At 44.6% G+C, this 16505-nt stretch overlaps 1 protein-coding gene across 3 annotated transcripts in view; it reads left to right on the top strand.

Annotated features, from left to right (window-relative positions):
• The window catches only part of kiaa0232 (KIAA0232 ortholog), a 65267-nt gene that overhangs the window by 37480 nt on the left and 11282 nt on the right, over positions 1-16505 (top strand). The window lies entirely within an intron of this gene.

The raw sequence follows: 16505 nt of genomic DNA, 5'->3' as shown, positions 1-16505 counted from the left end.
CAGTGTCAGGAAAGAGCAGGTACTTTACCACTAAAATGTTTTGGAAAGCTCTCCTAAGAGTTGGACTCAGTTCATGAAATTGTTTGCCTTATCCAGTGGAGATGAATATTGAGGATATTGCAGCCTTACAGAACTCGCTACATCTGCAAAGACGTATACATATAGATACAGTAGTAGCTGGTCAGCCACACTATCTTGTTATATAGTGAGAGTCAAGAAATACGGAAGTAAATATGGAAATTAGATTCATTTTCGTCATTGTCATGTACAATGTACAAAACATCGTGACGAATGGTGTTTTCACAGTTTGAGTTGTTACTTGTTCCTTTAAATTTGATAAGTGCACCAAGTCTTTTTTTAAAAAAAATAACCAGTTCAAATATGCAGTTTTATATTGTAAATTGATTTGAAGAGGATTTCAAGCTTGTAGAAGGAACAACTGATGAAATACAATGTAATTTGCTCATATAAATGCTTAACAATTATTCATAAAAGTTGTTTTAAATCTCCTTGTTAGAAATACTTTTTGTTGTAAATGTATAACTAATATCAGTTATTTACTGATTATTGCTTAACTTAAATTCATTACAAACTCAAGCCTACAAGACAACAGCATCCCCACACTTCAAAACATGGCTAATTAGAGGTAAAGCAGTTGAGAACATCCTGAGATTGTGAATTGTGTCATGTAACTGCAAGTCCTTCTGTCTTCATTCTTTTTCTTTATAATATTTGCTTGCTATTACAAACTTAAATACAGGATCTGATTTGGTGGTAAATTAATTTTAAATAAATAATATACTGCAGAGGGGCAAAAGTAATGTTTAATAGCAATTGCCAAGAAGAGTTTACTGTACATTATCAATAGCTTGCTTGCATCTCTCAGCAATGATAGATACTTATAAAGTTATGGGGTGCTGGAACTTGTATCCTTGATTACTTGTGTAAATTAATGATCTTGGGTAGGAAAATCTGAAAAAGCACAAAATTTTAATGTATGAGGAATCATCCTTGTGATTATGTATGATATCAGTAATTAATGTCTTTTTGTAGTACTCGAGTCTGTAATTTAATAATAGCAATAATAACATGCCGCTAAATAAAATTGCAAAAATAAGACTGTTATTAACCAATTAAGACAGTCAAATTTTTATGTTCTCGAGGTTCACTGCAAGAACTTTATGGAGTCTCTTCTACCTGCATCAGTTTTGTATGATTAGAATGGATTTCTGAAAGAACTGTTCAGCGTTGCATTTATTGCTCTTTATTTATTGCACTACTGAAGTAGTTTATCTTCTAGTCTTTAGAGAACAGAGGCTTTCTCAGATGCTAGAACTATGTCAAAGGTTCAAATTTTTTTGTCTGTAGGTCCATTTTTCCACTCCACTTCAAAATTAGACAATATATATTAACATTCTGCATGTAAAGGGTATTTTAATGATACTTCTAAGAAAACAGTTCCTAAGGATACAAATGCATGTCCTCTTTGCAGAAAACTTTTCCTTGGTGTTGTGTTTAGTAACATGTTTCAGCTCAGGACTTGAGTGCAGAGCATAATTATGTATTATTTTGCTGTCACAGGAAACTCTTCACAAATACTCATGGTTCTGGGAACCCAGATTGAGCGCCAATGAACTATGAGACTAGAGTTAAATGTCGACCAGCATTGTGGATTTCTCTCCCTGAAGATAATGTTTTCTAATAGATAATGTTTTCAGATAGGTTTTCTAACATTCAGTGATCTCACGGTCATTCTTCTCAGAATCAGAATGAAGTTTATTATCACTGACTTGTATGTCGTGAAATATGTTGTTTTGTGGCAGCAGTACAGCACAAAGACATAAAATTACTATAAATTACAAAATAAACAATAATGGCGAAAAAGGCATAATGAAGATGGGTTCATGGACCATTTAGAAATCTGATGGCGGAGGGGACGAAGCTGTTCTTAAATCATTGAGTTTTGGTATTAAGGTTCCTGTACCTCCTCCCTGATGGTAGTAATGAGAAGAGGGCATGTCCTGGATGGTGAGGATCTTTAGTGATGGATGCTGCTTTCTTGAGGTACCGTCTCTTGAAGATGCCCTCGATGGTGGGGAGAATTCTGCCTGTAATGGAGCTAGCTGAGTCTATAACCCTCTGCAGCCTCTTGCAACCCTGTGCATTGGAGCCTCCATACCAGGCTCTGATGCAACCAGTCAGAATGCTCTTACATCTACAGAAATTTGCAAGAGTCTTTGATACATACGAAATCTCCTCAAACTCCTAACGAAGTACAGCTGCTGGCGTGCCGCCTTCGAGATTGCATCAATGTGTTGGGCCCAGGGTAGATCCTCAGATGTTGATGCCCAAACTTGAAACTGCTCACTCTTTCCTCTGCTGACCCCTCAATGAGGACTCTCTCTGATATTAGCACACAAAATCCAGATTAATGAATTGGCTAGAATTCGTATCCTCTTCTGGATAAGTAACATGAGCACATCACTACCAAGCTATTAATGTAGTGTGAGGAACAGACAGAAAAAAAGGAGCAGGAGTAGACCATTCTGCCCATCGAACATGATTATCCAAAGTTAGTGTCTTGTTCCAGCTTTTTCCCCATTTCCCTTGTTTCAACTGCTTTCTGAAATAGGGAATTCTGCAGGTTCACCACTCTCCAGGAGAAAAAAAAAATTCTCTTCATCTCGGTCTTAAATGGCTTACCACTTATCCTTGGACTGTAATGCCTGGTCTTGGATTTGCCTGCCATCAGGAACATCCTGTCCATTCCTGTTGGGAATCTGTAGATTTAATTTCATCTCATTCTTCTAAACCCCAGTGAACATATGACTACTCTGATGAAGAATCATTGACCTGAAACATTGTCTCATTTTCTCTTCCTATAAGTACTGCATGAATTGCTTCTGGCATTTTCTGTTTTGTATTTTTTAGCATCTGAAGCATTTTGCTTCCAGGAAATACTAAATGGCTCATGAGCTTCACATCTTAGCAATCTGAGATTTGTGACTTTCAATTGTTATATCATGCTTTTTGGACCCCACACCATATTAGTTTGGTGCAACTTGGATCAGAAGTAAACATTCTTCTTCAGTAGTCAAGATTTTAGGCAATTGTGATTGTTGATGAATCATCACAACTTATTAGTAGCAGCAGTATAAATTAGTTCATGTTTATGACCATCATATAACTAGGATCCTATCATTCTTTGCAGTTCTAGCAGTGTCTGTGGAGAGAGAAGCAGATAACATTTCAGGTTGATGACCTTTTATTGGAGCTGAAAAAGTTACATTCTGATGAAATATCATCAGTCTGAAGGTTAACTGTTATCCTCACAACAGGCTCCACCTGATCTAATGATTATCACTAGGACTGTCTGTTAATTCAGATTTCCAGCATCAACAGTTCTTTGCTTTGTTGTTTTCTTCACTTAGTAGCTTATATATTTATTATTCCATATTTTTAAATATCCGTGCAATGGAGATTTTATTTGTGATCTGTGGTTATTTTATCAACATGAAATTAAACTCGCCACCGAAGGTGGATCTTGTCCATGCTAAATGCAAGAAAATCTATGCCATTGTTTCGATGAAGAGAAGGGTTGTTATCTCCAGTGTATTAATCAGTATTTATCCATTAACCAATGTGACTAATACTAATAATCTGGTCTTTATCATGCTGCAGTTTGTGCTGCCATATGTGAATTGGCTGTCGTGTTTCCTTCATTGAATAATGATTTGCATTTAAATGTACTTTATTGACTGCAGCTTTAGGATGCTTTGAGGTCATGCAAATACAAGTCTTTGTATTTGAAGAGTTGGCAGGGTAATGACCTACCTATCTGTATCGCCGTTGGAACCCAAATTCCTTAGTTAGAAGTCTGATACACTTGTGATATTTATTTAGTTATAGTTTGACGTTTTTTCCAATCATCTTGGACACCCTCCCCCAAAAATTGAGATAAGGAAGAGGATGGTGTTTTGGAACAGCCTGGGACTGAAACAGATCTATCATAAAAGTGAAGGAATTACCATGGGCTAGAACGTTCTGCCCTTAAAGTTCCTATCAATAATATCATTCAGTGTTTTGTGCCTTCCAAAAAATAATAGTTTTGTGGCGACTCACCCTCTAGTCGGGCGAACCGGCTCGGCAGTCGGGTCGCGCGGTGTCGGAGCGACGAGGCCCAAGATGGCGGCGGGCCTTGTCTTTCCGAGCGACGGGGAGAACCAGCGCGCGGGAAAGTCCTGATGACGTAGGACTTACGTCATTGCCGGTTTTTTGGGCAGGAGTTTTCTCCCTTAAAGGGCCCGCGCAAGGCGGGAAAATAAACCAGTTCTGTTTGGCAATCCTCCGAGTGAGTCTTGTTTTATTCCACGGTAGCAACCGCTACATTGGTGACCCCGACGGTCCAAACGGCTTTTGGACCCGCGAAATGGACGACAGCGCAGCAGCCAACGCAGTGGCCCTCAAGCTGCCCACCTTTTGGACACTTCGGCCCAGCGTCTGGTTTGACCAGGCCGAAGCGCAATTCCACCTTCGGCAGATCACCTCCGACTCCACGAAGTACTACCATGTGGTTAGCTCTCTGGGCCAAGAGACAGCCGCCCAGGTTGGAGACTTCATCCAGTCGCCTCCGGAGGAAGATAAGTACCCGGCTTTCAAAGACCTTTTGATCCGGACCTTCGGCCTCTCCCGTCGTGAGCGCGCCGCCCGCCTGCTTCATCTGGATGGCCTGGGGGACAGATCCCCATCCGCCCTAATGAATGAGATGCTGGCATTGGCCGAGGGACACAAGCCATGCCTGATGTTCGAACAGGCCTTCCTCGAACAGCTCCCCGATGACATCCACTTGTTGTTAGCTGACGCCGACTTCAGCAACCCCGTGAGGTGGCCGCCCGGGCAGATGTCCTGTGGAGGGCCAAGCGCGAGAGCGGTTCGTCCGTCAGTCAAATCACCAGGCCGCGAGCCCAACGCCCGCCTCGCCCGGCCCCAGCAACCGAGCAGCCACGCCCCAGGAACGCAGACGACGACACGGGTGACCAGCTGTGCTTCTACCATCAGAGGTGGGGTGTGGAGGCCCGTCGATGCCGCCCACCCTGCAAGTTTCAGGGAAACGCCAGGGCCAGCCGCCGCTGATGGCTACGGCGGCTGGCCGCCGACAGAGCCTCCTCTTCGTTCAGGACAAGAAATCTGGACGGCGTTTCCTCGTTGATACTGGAGCGGAGGTCAGTATTTTGCCCCCGACAGGCCGCGACACTCGTGACAGGCCACCAGGTCCTCTACTCAATGCCGCCAATGGTACAATGATACGGTCTTTCGGCACCCGTACCCTTCAATTACACTTTGGCGGCAGCCGTTTTACCTGGACCTTTACCCTTGCCACCGTCGTCCGACCACTCCTAGGAGCCGATTTCCTTCGGGCCCACAACCTGTTAGTCGACCTGCGAAGGAAGCGGTTAGTTCACTCTAGCACTCTCTGGACCTATCCCCTGGGAGAAATCAGCCCACCAGCCCCGCGCCTGGACTCCATTTCCCTTTCTGGCGACGATTTCGCCAAGCTCCTAGCCGAATTCCCATCGATCTTGGCACCTTCGTTTACAAATTCTAGGCCCACACATGGGGTACGACACCACATCATTACCACAGGGCCACCCCTTCATGCCCGAGCACGGCGATTACCTCCAGACAAGCTCCGCCTGGCAAAGGAAGAGTTCCGTCACATGGAGGAGCTGGGGATTGTTCGCAGGTCAGACAGCCCCTGGGCCTCCCCCCTGCACGTGGTCCCCAAAGCCACCGGAGGGTGGAGGCCCTGCGGCGACTACCGCAGGCTGAATGACGCCACCACCCCGGACCGCTATCCCATCCCTCACATCCAGGACTTCGCAGCGAACTTACACAGGGCCCGCATCTTTTCCAAAGTGGACCTCGTTAGGGGATACCACCAAATCCCGGTCCATCCGGATGACGTCCCCAAAACTGCGTTTATCACCCCATTCGGCCTGTTCGAATTCCTTCGGATGCCGTTCGGCCTTAAGAACGCCGCACAGACCTTCCAGCGGCTGATGGACGCGGTAGGCCGAGACCTGGACTTCGTGTTCATTTACTTGGACGACATACTGATCGCCAGCCGTAACCGCCAGGAACACCTTTCCCACCTCTGCCAGCTGTATTCCCGCCTCCACGATTTCGGCCTCATGATCAACCCATCCAAGTGCCAATTCGGACTTGACTCTATCGATTTCCTCGGCCACAAAATCAGCAGCGACGGGGCAACACCCCTACCCGCCAAGGTGGACGCTATCCGCCATTTTGCCCGCCCCGACACAGTCAAAGGCCTACAGGAATTCCTTGGGATGGTCAACTTTTACCATCGTTTCATCCCTGCAGCAGCCCATATCATGCGCCCTCTGTTCTCGCTGCTGGCTGGTAAGGGCAAGGACATCATCTGGACTGACGAGGCTGCGGCTGCTTTCGTTAAGGCCAAAGACGCCCTGGCAGACGCCACGATGCTGGTACACCCCAGGACTGACGTCCCGACTGCCCTCACGGTAGACGCGTCCAACACCGCGGTGGGTGGGGTACTGGAACAGCTACTCGAAGGCCGCTGGCAACCCTTGGCATTTTTCAGCAAACACCTTAGACCGCCCGAACTGAAGTACAGCGATTTTGATCGGGAACTTCTAGCGCTGTATCTGGTGGTCCGGCATTTCCGATACTTTCTAGAAGGCAGGCCTTTCACCGATCATAAGCCTCTGTCCTTTGCCTTCTCCAAAGTCTCCGATCCCTGGTCAGCTCATCAGCAGAGACAATTATCCTACATTTCCGAGTTCACAACTGACATCCAACATGTCTCCGGAAAGGATAATGTTGTTGCTGATGCACTTTCCAGACCAACCATCCACAACCTATCCTTGGGTGTCGACTACACGGCCCTGGCTGACGCACAGCAAGCCGACGACGAACTGCCCAGCTACAGAACCGCAGTCTCCGGTCTGCAGCTCCGAGATTTCTTGGTTGGTCCAGGTCAGCGGACCCTACTTTGCGACGTTGCGACTGGTCAGCCCCGCCCTATAGTCCCTGCAGCCTGGCGAAGACGCGTTTTTGACTCGGTACATGGGTTGGCGCACCCGTCCATCAGATCTACTGTCCGACTGGTCGCCAGCAAGTTTGTCTGGCATGGCCTGCGCAAACAGGTCAGTGAGTGGGCCAGGACTTGTCCGCACTGCCAGACGTCAAAAATCCAGCGACACACCAAGGTCCCACCACAGCAGTTCGAGCCTACCCGTAGGAGGTTCGACCACATACACGTCGACCTCGTGGGCCCTCTGCCGGTTTCAAGAGGAGCCCGGTACCTCCTCACTATCGTGGACCGGTTCACGAGGTGGCCTGAGGCAACCCCCCTGACTGACATCACAACTGATTCCTGCGCCCGAGCGCTGCTCACAACTTGGGTCTCATGTTTTGGCGTTCCGGCCCACATCACTTCAGACGGAGGCACCCAATTCACTTCCAGTCTCTGGGCTGCATTAGCGAACCTGCTAGGGACGCAGCTGCACACCACCACGGCCTACCATCCTCAATCAAACGGGTTGGTGGAACGTTTTCACCGCCATCTAAAATCGGCCTTGATGGCCCACCTGAAGGGTCCTAACTGGGTTGACGAGCTGCCTTGGGTCCTGCTCGGCATACGCACTGCCCCCAAAGAAGACCTCCGCACTTCGTCAGCTGAGCTTGTATACGGGGCGCCACTAGTTGTCCCCGGGGATTTCATACCTGCCCTTTGGGACCAAGGGGAACAACCCCCAGCAGTCCTACAAAGACCGCGCGAGAAGCTTGGCACCTTGGCCCCGATTCCCACCTCATGGCACGGTCAAGCCCCATCCTGCCAGCCCAAGGAACTACGGGACTGTAAGTTTGTTTTCGTTCGCAGGGGCACACCTCGGGCGCCATTGCAACGACCATATGAGGGACCGTTCCGAGTCATACGGAATAACGGATCCACTTTTATTTTGGACATTGGAGGCAGGGAACAGGTTTTCACGGCGGACCGCCTCAAACCGGCCCATTTGGAGAGGCCGCCCCCCTAAGCGGGCAAGCGGCACAGCCCACGGACCTTGGGGACTGTCTCGCCGGTTCTGGGGGGGGTGTGTGTGGCGACTCACCGTCTAGTTGGGCGAACGGCTCGGCAGTGCAGTCGGGTCGCGCGGTGTCGGAGCGACGAGGCCCAAGATGGCGGCGGGCCTTGTCTTTCCGAGCGACGAGGAGAACCCGCGGCGGGAAAGTCCTGATGACGTAGGACTTACGTCATTGCCGGTTTTTTGGGTGGGAGTTTTCTCCCTTAAAGGGCCCGCGCAAGGCGGGAAAATAAACCAGTTCTGTTTGGCAATCCTCCGAGTGAGTCTTGTTTTATTCCGCGGTAGCAACCGCTACAGTTTCCTGTTTTGTAACAAATCTGCACTTCACAATTCAAGAATAATTCCAGTTAATCGACATCACAAGTCAATTCAAATACTGTAGCCTAAGCCCTACTCTAATTGTTTAGCTGCCTTCTTGTGCTTTATTGTATTTAAGAAGTCAGCATTCTTGATGAGAACCTTGTGTAATGGAAGTTCAGCACTACCTTGCATCATGTTAGAAGAAACAATGAAAAATAAGTTTAACTATTATGGTGTCAGGTCTCTGGAGGATTTATTTACTTTGTGAGCTGGGTTATTGTAAATATGTAAACAATATTGCTTAGATAAGATATCTTTATTAGTCACATGTACATCAAAACACAGTGAAATACATACTTTTGCATGGAGTGTTCTTGGGGCAGCCCGCAAGTGTCGCCATGCTTCTGGCACCAACATAGCATGCCCACAACTTCCTAACCAGTACGCCTTTGGAATGTGGGAGGAAACCGGAGCACCCGGAGGAAATCCACGCAGACACGGGGAGAACATACAAACTCCTTACAGACAGTGACCGGATTTGAACCTGGGTCGCTGGTGCTGTAAAGTGTTACGCTAACCACTACAATTGGTAGTATTAGAGCATATGTTTGGAGCACAGGTGATAGTATTTCGAGCTATATCAGATCAAGATTGTCTAAATGTTTCAGACTTTTGAAATGTTGTGCATCAACTGACTGAGGAGATGGATGAAAGTTAATTTCAGTTTCAGTATTACACCAGTACTTTTTTCTAAAAAATTGCATTTCTGTTGGCAGGTTCACTACGAACCAAAATGAGTCTTCTTGTTTGAAAAGCCCGAGATACTGGCCTACCAGCCAAATATGAAATATTTCCAATGCTGCTAGGTATTAAGTAGGAAGTCTGCACTATCTCGTGTTGCTTTGAAAGCCAGATCATATTTTTATAAAAGGCGAAGCTGTTTATGTATATTCAGTTCAATAAAACAATTGACAGCCTGTTCACTCAGGATAAAATGCAAAAACAAAAGTGATCTAAAAAAACTTACTTTCAGAACATGGGATAAAATAATTATATGAATAATTGCAACTGGATCCCTTAATAGTACACTGAACTGCTGTACAAAATTTACATGGATCTAAGCCCATTAAACAATGTTATTTTGTTGTGCCCTGTGGTCAATAAAATCAAACAAAATAACAGCTGGAAATCCTATCCTGGAGTCGTCTTCATCTAAGATTTCTTTCAGTTATTTTTATACAGTCCACCTTGATGGTACTTGCAAGATAAATATACATTACACATTAGCCCAAGAAGGCTAACAGGCTAGCAAATATCATTCACTTTCCAGTCAGGATGTATTCTAGTTCAACTGGACATAAATTTGCAATTAAAATATTAGTTGGAGATATTTGTATGTAACCACAGTAACTAAAAATGCAAACTAGCTCCAAATGGACTGAATTCAGTGAGATGTAACTTCTGTTGATTGTATTTTTGAAGCAAACATAAAAACTTAGTTTCAAAGCAGTACCCATACAAAATATTCAATTTTGATTAACATAAAAAATCTACCATTGCTGGCTTATGAGAGAAATTCATGAAAAAAGGCAATTGTCTCCAATTGAAGCTGAGATGGGTAGAATTTTGTTTTAGGCTTGACGACCTCACCATCTCCAGATGGTAATGGTGATCTTATACACCTGCTCAGAAATTAGAATCCACTGACATATAAAATGGGGAAAACCGAGGACCAGCTTTTCTGATGAGGGATTACAATACTGCTATAGTCTCATTTCATCACCAAATATGAGAATATTATTCCCACTTCCAACAACATGTTCCTCTTTAGTTATTAGTGATGGGGCTACCTCTTGCCAGTAGTTCATGATTGATACAGGAACATTCATAAATCAGTGTATTTTTAAGATTCTTAATCCTTTTTGGAGGCCAGATATATAGTCAAATATTAATTCAAGAGAGACAACTGCTTTGTTCTGTGGAAGTTTTCATGATGTGGTGCCTTTCTGAATGTTTGTAATTCTTGGTCTCCAGTTCTTTAATTTCTTGTTCATTCCTAAATTATGTAATTTCCTTCTTTTGTAAATACCATTCAATATTTTAAGGATCTGTATCACATCCCTGATAGTTTTCTTCATATGTTGAAACAAGTTTTCTTCTGAGAGTCATTCACCTTACTTGAATTATGTAATTCATTCATGTGTGAACGTCTCAGCATTTAAAAATGTAGATCACATTCATGTTTAATTTTTTTTCTAAGAGCAAGTAGGAACAAACATAGTTCCTAAGAGTCTCCCACCTTTCATGCATGTTTTCCCACCAGGTTCTACAAATGCAAACTGTTATCCCATTGATAGTATGCTCATACAGTATTTAAGAAGCCATTCTTGTTTAGACCTAGAAAGTGAGATAGACAAGCAGGTTACCATAGGTAATTCTGGTTTTCCCACCATGATATTTAGACACAGGAATGAAAACTTTTTTTGACATTTTCCCTTCCCCAGAGCCAGGAAACTCTAAGAAATGCCATTGGCTCCATTGCTGAACAAACTAAAACTCATTTGGCTCAGCATAAGTTGAGGATTCACCATGAATCTGCTTTGCTGAATTATTTCCTGAACAGAAATTACTCTGAAAAGGCAGATTGCTAAAATTTCGTGAGAGTTAAAATCTGTGTAATACATTTACAAATGTAGTGACTTGTAAGGGAAAGATTAATCTTGGGCTACAAGACTTGCATTTACCAGTTGGAGAGCCATGTTTTTCAAACTGCCATAAATATCTTCCATGTTCCCTAAAAAGTGTTTTTTGTGTGCATAGGGATGCTGTATTTCTTTGGTGAAACACATTGCTGTTTCTTAAATTCATTTTTCAGGATGTGGATATTGCTAGCAGAACCAACATTTGGTTATATTAGTTTAGATGACTAGATTTAGTTTATTGTCATATACACCAGGGTGCAATGAAATTCCTTGTTCGCATGAAGCTCACAGAGTAAACCATATACACAATAATAATAAATACAACAATAAATACGACAATGAGTGCAAAACAGCAGAATGCTATTGTGTGAAATCGTTCTTTTTTGTCTTAAGGATCAAGGACTCTGAACACGAGCTTTGTAGGCCAAAACTAGTTTAATCACAAAGGCAAACACGGGCCAGAGTGGATGGGAACAGACACACGCTCACTCACACACAGGATACCACGAACACGAGAGGGGAAGTTCAACTGGGGTAAAATACATTCTCTCTCTTGCTCTCTCTCGCTCGCTCTCACAAGCACACAATAACAATGTACAGCTTCAGGATATAACATTTCAATGCCTGTCCCACACTATCATTGGCCCTTAACACTCCCTGACCACGTGGTGATGCACTCTTACCAATGATCTCTGCAGCGTTGTTTGGAGGCTTGTTAGCGGTGCTAGGAGGCTGAGTGGAGCCTCACTGTTGTGATTTAAACGAGCCAATGGTGTGGGAGTCAAAGACAAAGGTTCCTGCCACAGCCAATGGTCAGGCAGGTTCAGAGACAAAGGGTGGTGGTCAGGCAAGTTCAGAGGGAAAAGGTACTCTCACACCTTAGGGGTGGGTGGAGCCGCACCTTGATTGACAGTAGTATCACTTCTGATCAGAGAAGCAATGCTGTCCTCCGCTCAGCGGGGGTCAGTGTCGTTACTGTCACGTGACAGCCATGTGGATTTCTCACAACAGGTGTAAAGATTGTAATGCAATCTGAAGTAGTGCAAAAAGAATCCTAAAGTGACAATAGTGGAATAACTGAGAGAGGTAGAGTTAAGAGGATGAGAAAATAGCAGCACCATCGGGATGGGTGTGTGAAAGAAGTGATTGGTTCAGGAGTCTGATAGCAATGGGGAAGAAGCTGTTCTTAAATCTGGGCGGCTGGGCTTTCAAGCTCCTGTATCTTCTCCCAAAAGGTAGAAGACAGAAAAGGGAATGGGCAGGTCTCAGGTATCCTTGGCAATACTACTAGCCTTCTTGAAGCAATGCACCATGTAGATGGACTTGCTCATCCCTAATCGCTCTTGAGAAAGTCCTGGACAGCAGCCTTCTAGAATTTGTGTAATCTTTTATTGGGTAGGGCATTCCAGGATTTAAACCCAGTAAGGATGAAGAAACGGCATTAAAATTCCAGTTTAGGATAGTGAGAGACTTTCAGGGGATTCTGCAGGTAGAGGTATTCCCAATTGCCTACTGCCCTTGTCTGTCTTGTGTGGTAAAGTCCATGGGTTTGGGAGGTGCTGTCAGAGTAGCCTCAGTAAGTAACTGCAGTGCATTTTGCTGATGGTACACATTGCAGCTATTGGTGTGTCAGTGGCTGAGGGGGATGACTCTTCAGGGAGGTGGACGGGTTGCCAGTTAAATGGGTCGATTTGTTCTGGATTATGTCAAGCCTCTTGAACATTGTTGCTGCATTTGCCCAAGGATGTGTAGAGTTTTCCATCAAGCTCCTGACCTGTGTGTTGCAGAAGGTGAAAGGCTTTTGGGTGGCTGTAAGTGGCTCAATTACCACAAGATCCCCAGACCCTGAACTGCTCTTGTCTTTTTAATATTTATGTGATTGGTCCCATTGAGTTTCTGATCAATGTTGATACCTCCAGGTTGTTGGTGATGCCATTGAATATCAAGGGTGGATGATTAGAATGTACATTGCCTGACACTGTTGTGGTTTGAATCATACATGCCTCTTATTGGCTATGTCTGGATGGAACATTGTTGCATGGAGCATTGTGGAACAGGTCTCCTCCTTGACACACTCAATAAAATGCTGCTTTGCAGCCAAAAATATCACTCACCTCACCTGTAGTATTTAGCTCTTTGGTCCATATTTGGACCGGGTTTGTACTGAGGTCTGGAGCTGAGTGATGCTGGTGAAACCCAAGCTGGGCAAGTTATTGAAGAGTAAGTGCCACGTGTTCACACTGTCGACAACTGTTTCCAGCACATTGATGATTGAGAGGAATCTGAATGAGTGGCAATTAGTCAGATGGGATTTGCCCCACTTTCTGTGAACAGGACAAACCTGGGCAATGTTCCACCTTGTTGGGTATATGTCAGTATTGTAATTTTATTAGAACAGCTTAGCTAGAGAAGCAGCTACTGCTAGACTGTGAGTTTTCAGTGTAATAGCCAGGGTATTGTCTGGTCCCAAAGCCTTTGCTGGTCCAATGCTCTCGCATGCGGTGAATCAAATTGGTTGAAGACTGGCTTTTGTGATGTGGGAATCTCATAATGAAGTTAAGCCAGATTATCCACTTGGCAAACACAGTTGCATATTATTTAGTCTCTTACTTAGCACTCGCATCCTGGGCCCAACTAGTATTGAGGTTGAGGATGTTCTTAGATTTGGTTTCTCATAAGCTGATTAATCGTCCACCACCAATCACAACTAAATGTGGTAGGGTAGAGCTCTGATCAGATGCTTGGGTTATTGGATTATTCAGTTGTCTATTGTATGCTGCTTTTGCTGTTTAATGCACATAAAAATGTGTGGTGCACCTTCTCCAGGTTGGCATCTTATTTTTAAGTGTGCCCTTCTGTATTCTTCATTTGAATAATACGTTTTTAAAAAAATTTTTGAGATCTTTTTTCCTCGCCATCCCTAAGTATCATTTACTTCCTCTTTTTTTTTTGTACCTCATTAGACCTTGATTGATTAACTCTTCCACTGTTTATTTCCCAAGTTTTAAATCTCCTAGGTTAGTGTGATACCCCTGTCGGTTGACCTGTTTAGTTGGGTTTCTCATCTGGCCACTGTCTGTAAGGAGTTTGTACGTTCTCCCATGTCTCTGTGGGTTTCCTCCGGTGCTCAGGTTTCCTCCCACATTCCAAAGATGTACGGGTTAAGAAGTTGTGGGCATGCTATGTTGGCGCTGGAAGCGTGGCAACACTTGCAGGCTGCCCCCAGAACACTATGCAAAAGATGCATTTCACTGTGCATGTGACTAATAAACATATTGTATCGTATCTTAAATAATTTTTTTTTCTTGAAGTTTGTGCAAGGCAAGTTTAACTAACAGCTCATTGGCTTCTGAAACTCAACCACACCCTTGTTATCTCTAAACTTAATCCTTCCGACATACACCAGGCCAGTCTTGTAGATTCTATTTTCCGTAAGTTTACTCAGCCCCTTGAGCATGGTCCGCCATTCAGTTAGATCATCACTGATCTGATTGTAACCTTAACTCTACATTCCCATCTTTCCCCACTAACTTCTTAACCCTTGATTTTTAAATATCTAATATACTCCTGCTTCAAAATGCACAAAGACATTACTTCCACCATCCATTGAGGAAGAGAGTTCCAAAGAAGTGTGTTCCACTGAGGGAAAAGTGTTCACATCATATCTGTCTTAAATGAGCAATCGCTTGTTTTTAAACAGTGACCCCTAATTGCATATTATCCCACAAAGGGTAGCATCCTCTCCATGTCCATCCTGCCAAGGCCCTCCCAGATCTTACGTGTTTTAATCGGGTTTCTTCTCACACTTAATTCCAGCAGGTATAAGCCTAGTCTGCCCAATCTTTCACCATAAATCAACCTGGCCTATTCCAGGCATCAGTCTTATAAACCTTCTCTGAACTGCTTCCAGTGCATTCACATCCTCCCTTAAATAAGGAGACTAATACTGTACACAGTACTCCAGATATGATCTCACCAGTGCTCTGTATAACTGAGAAATAACCTCTCTACTTTGAATTTTAATTCCACTTCCAATTCCCACACTGACATGTCTGTCCATGGCCTCCTCCACTGCTGAGTTGAGGCTAGATGCAGATTAGAGGAACAGCACCTGATCTTCCACCTGGGTAGACTCCAACCTGATGGCATGAACATTAATTCCTCTAACTTCCAGTAACCACTCCCCTCTGTCAATGTTTCTCCCTTATCTCATTGGCCCTCATCACCCTATCCCTTTCCCCTCTCCCAGCCTTTCCATCTGCCCATCACCCACACATTCCTCCCACTGGTTCCTTCCATTTATTCCATGGTCCACTGTCCTCTCCTATCAGATTCTATCTTCTTCAGTGCTTTGTCACTTCCACCTATCACCTCCCAGCTTCTTACATCATTCCCACTCTCCTTCCTCCCTCATCTGCCTATCAACCCCCCCCCACCCTCACCTGGATCCACCTATCACCCCCCCCCCCCCTCACTTGGATCCACTTATCATCTGCCAGCTCTTGCTCCAACCCTTCTCCCCACCTTTTTACACTGGCTATCTCCCCTCTTTCTTTCCACTCCTGATGAAGGTTCTCGACCCATAACGGACTGTCCATTTCCCTCCATTGATGCTGCCTGACCCGGTGAGTTTCTCCAGCTCCTTTGTGTGTTGCTTCAGGTTTCCAGCATCTGCAGCTTCCATACTTTGATGTTCAATTCCCCTGGGAATAAATGATAACATTCGATACACTTTCCTAATTACTTGCTATATCTGCATACTAGCCATTGGTGAATCATGCACTCAGACACCAAGATCCCTAGAGTTATAGAGGGGCATGGACTTAAAGAGCATAGAAATAGGCCTATTGGAACACTGTGTCTATGCCGACTATCGTGCCTATCAATACTATTTCCACACCTGAATTAATTCCATATCCCCCTCTGCCTTGCTCATTCAAGTCCTTGTCCAGACACCTCTTAAATGTTGCTACTGTTCCTGCTTCCACCTTCTCTGGCAGCTCATTCCAGGTACCAACTACTCTTTAAACCTCCTCCCTCTCACCTTAAATCTATGTCCTCTAGTTTTAGACTGGACCATGGGGCTATCTACCCTATCTGTTCTTCTCATAATTTTACATACTATCATGTCACCTCAGCCTCCTTTGCTCCAGGGTAAACAGACATAGCCTATCCAATCTCTCCTTTGAACTCAAATCCTCCATTCTAGGCAACATCCTTGAAAATCTTTTATGCACCCTCTAGCTTAATCACACCTTTCCTGTAGTGTGGTGACCAGAATTGCATACAGTATGCCCAAGTACAGCCGAACCAATGTTTTGTCCAACTGTAACATGATGTCTCAGCTTTTATACTCTGTGCCATGACAATG

Source organism: Pristis pectinata, chromosome 2 (assembly GCF_009764475.1).
Source record: "Pristis pectinata isolate sPriPec2 chromosome 2, sPriPec2.1.pri, whole genome shotgun sequence".
Classification (NCBI taxonomy): Eukaryota; Metazoa; Chordata; class Chondrichthyes; order Rhinopristiformes; family Pristidae; genus Pristis; species Pristis pectinata.
Note: the sequence above shows the minus strand (reverse complement) of the source record. Positions and strands in the feature narration are given on the sequence as shown.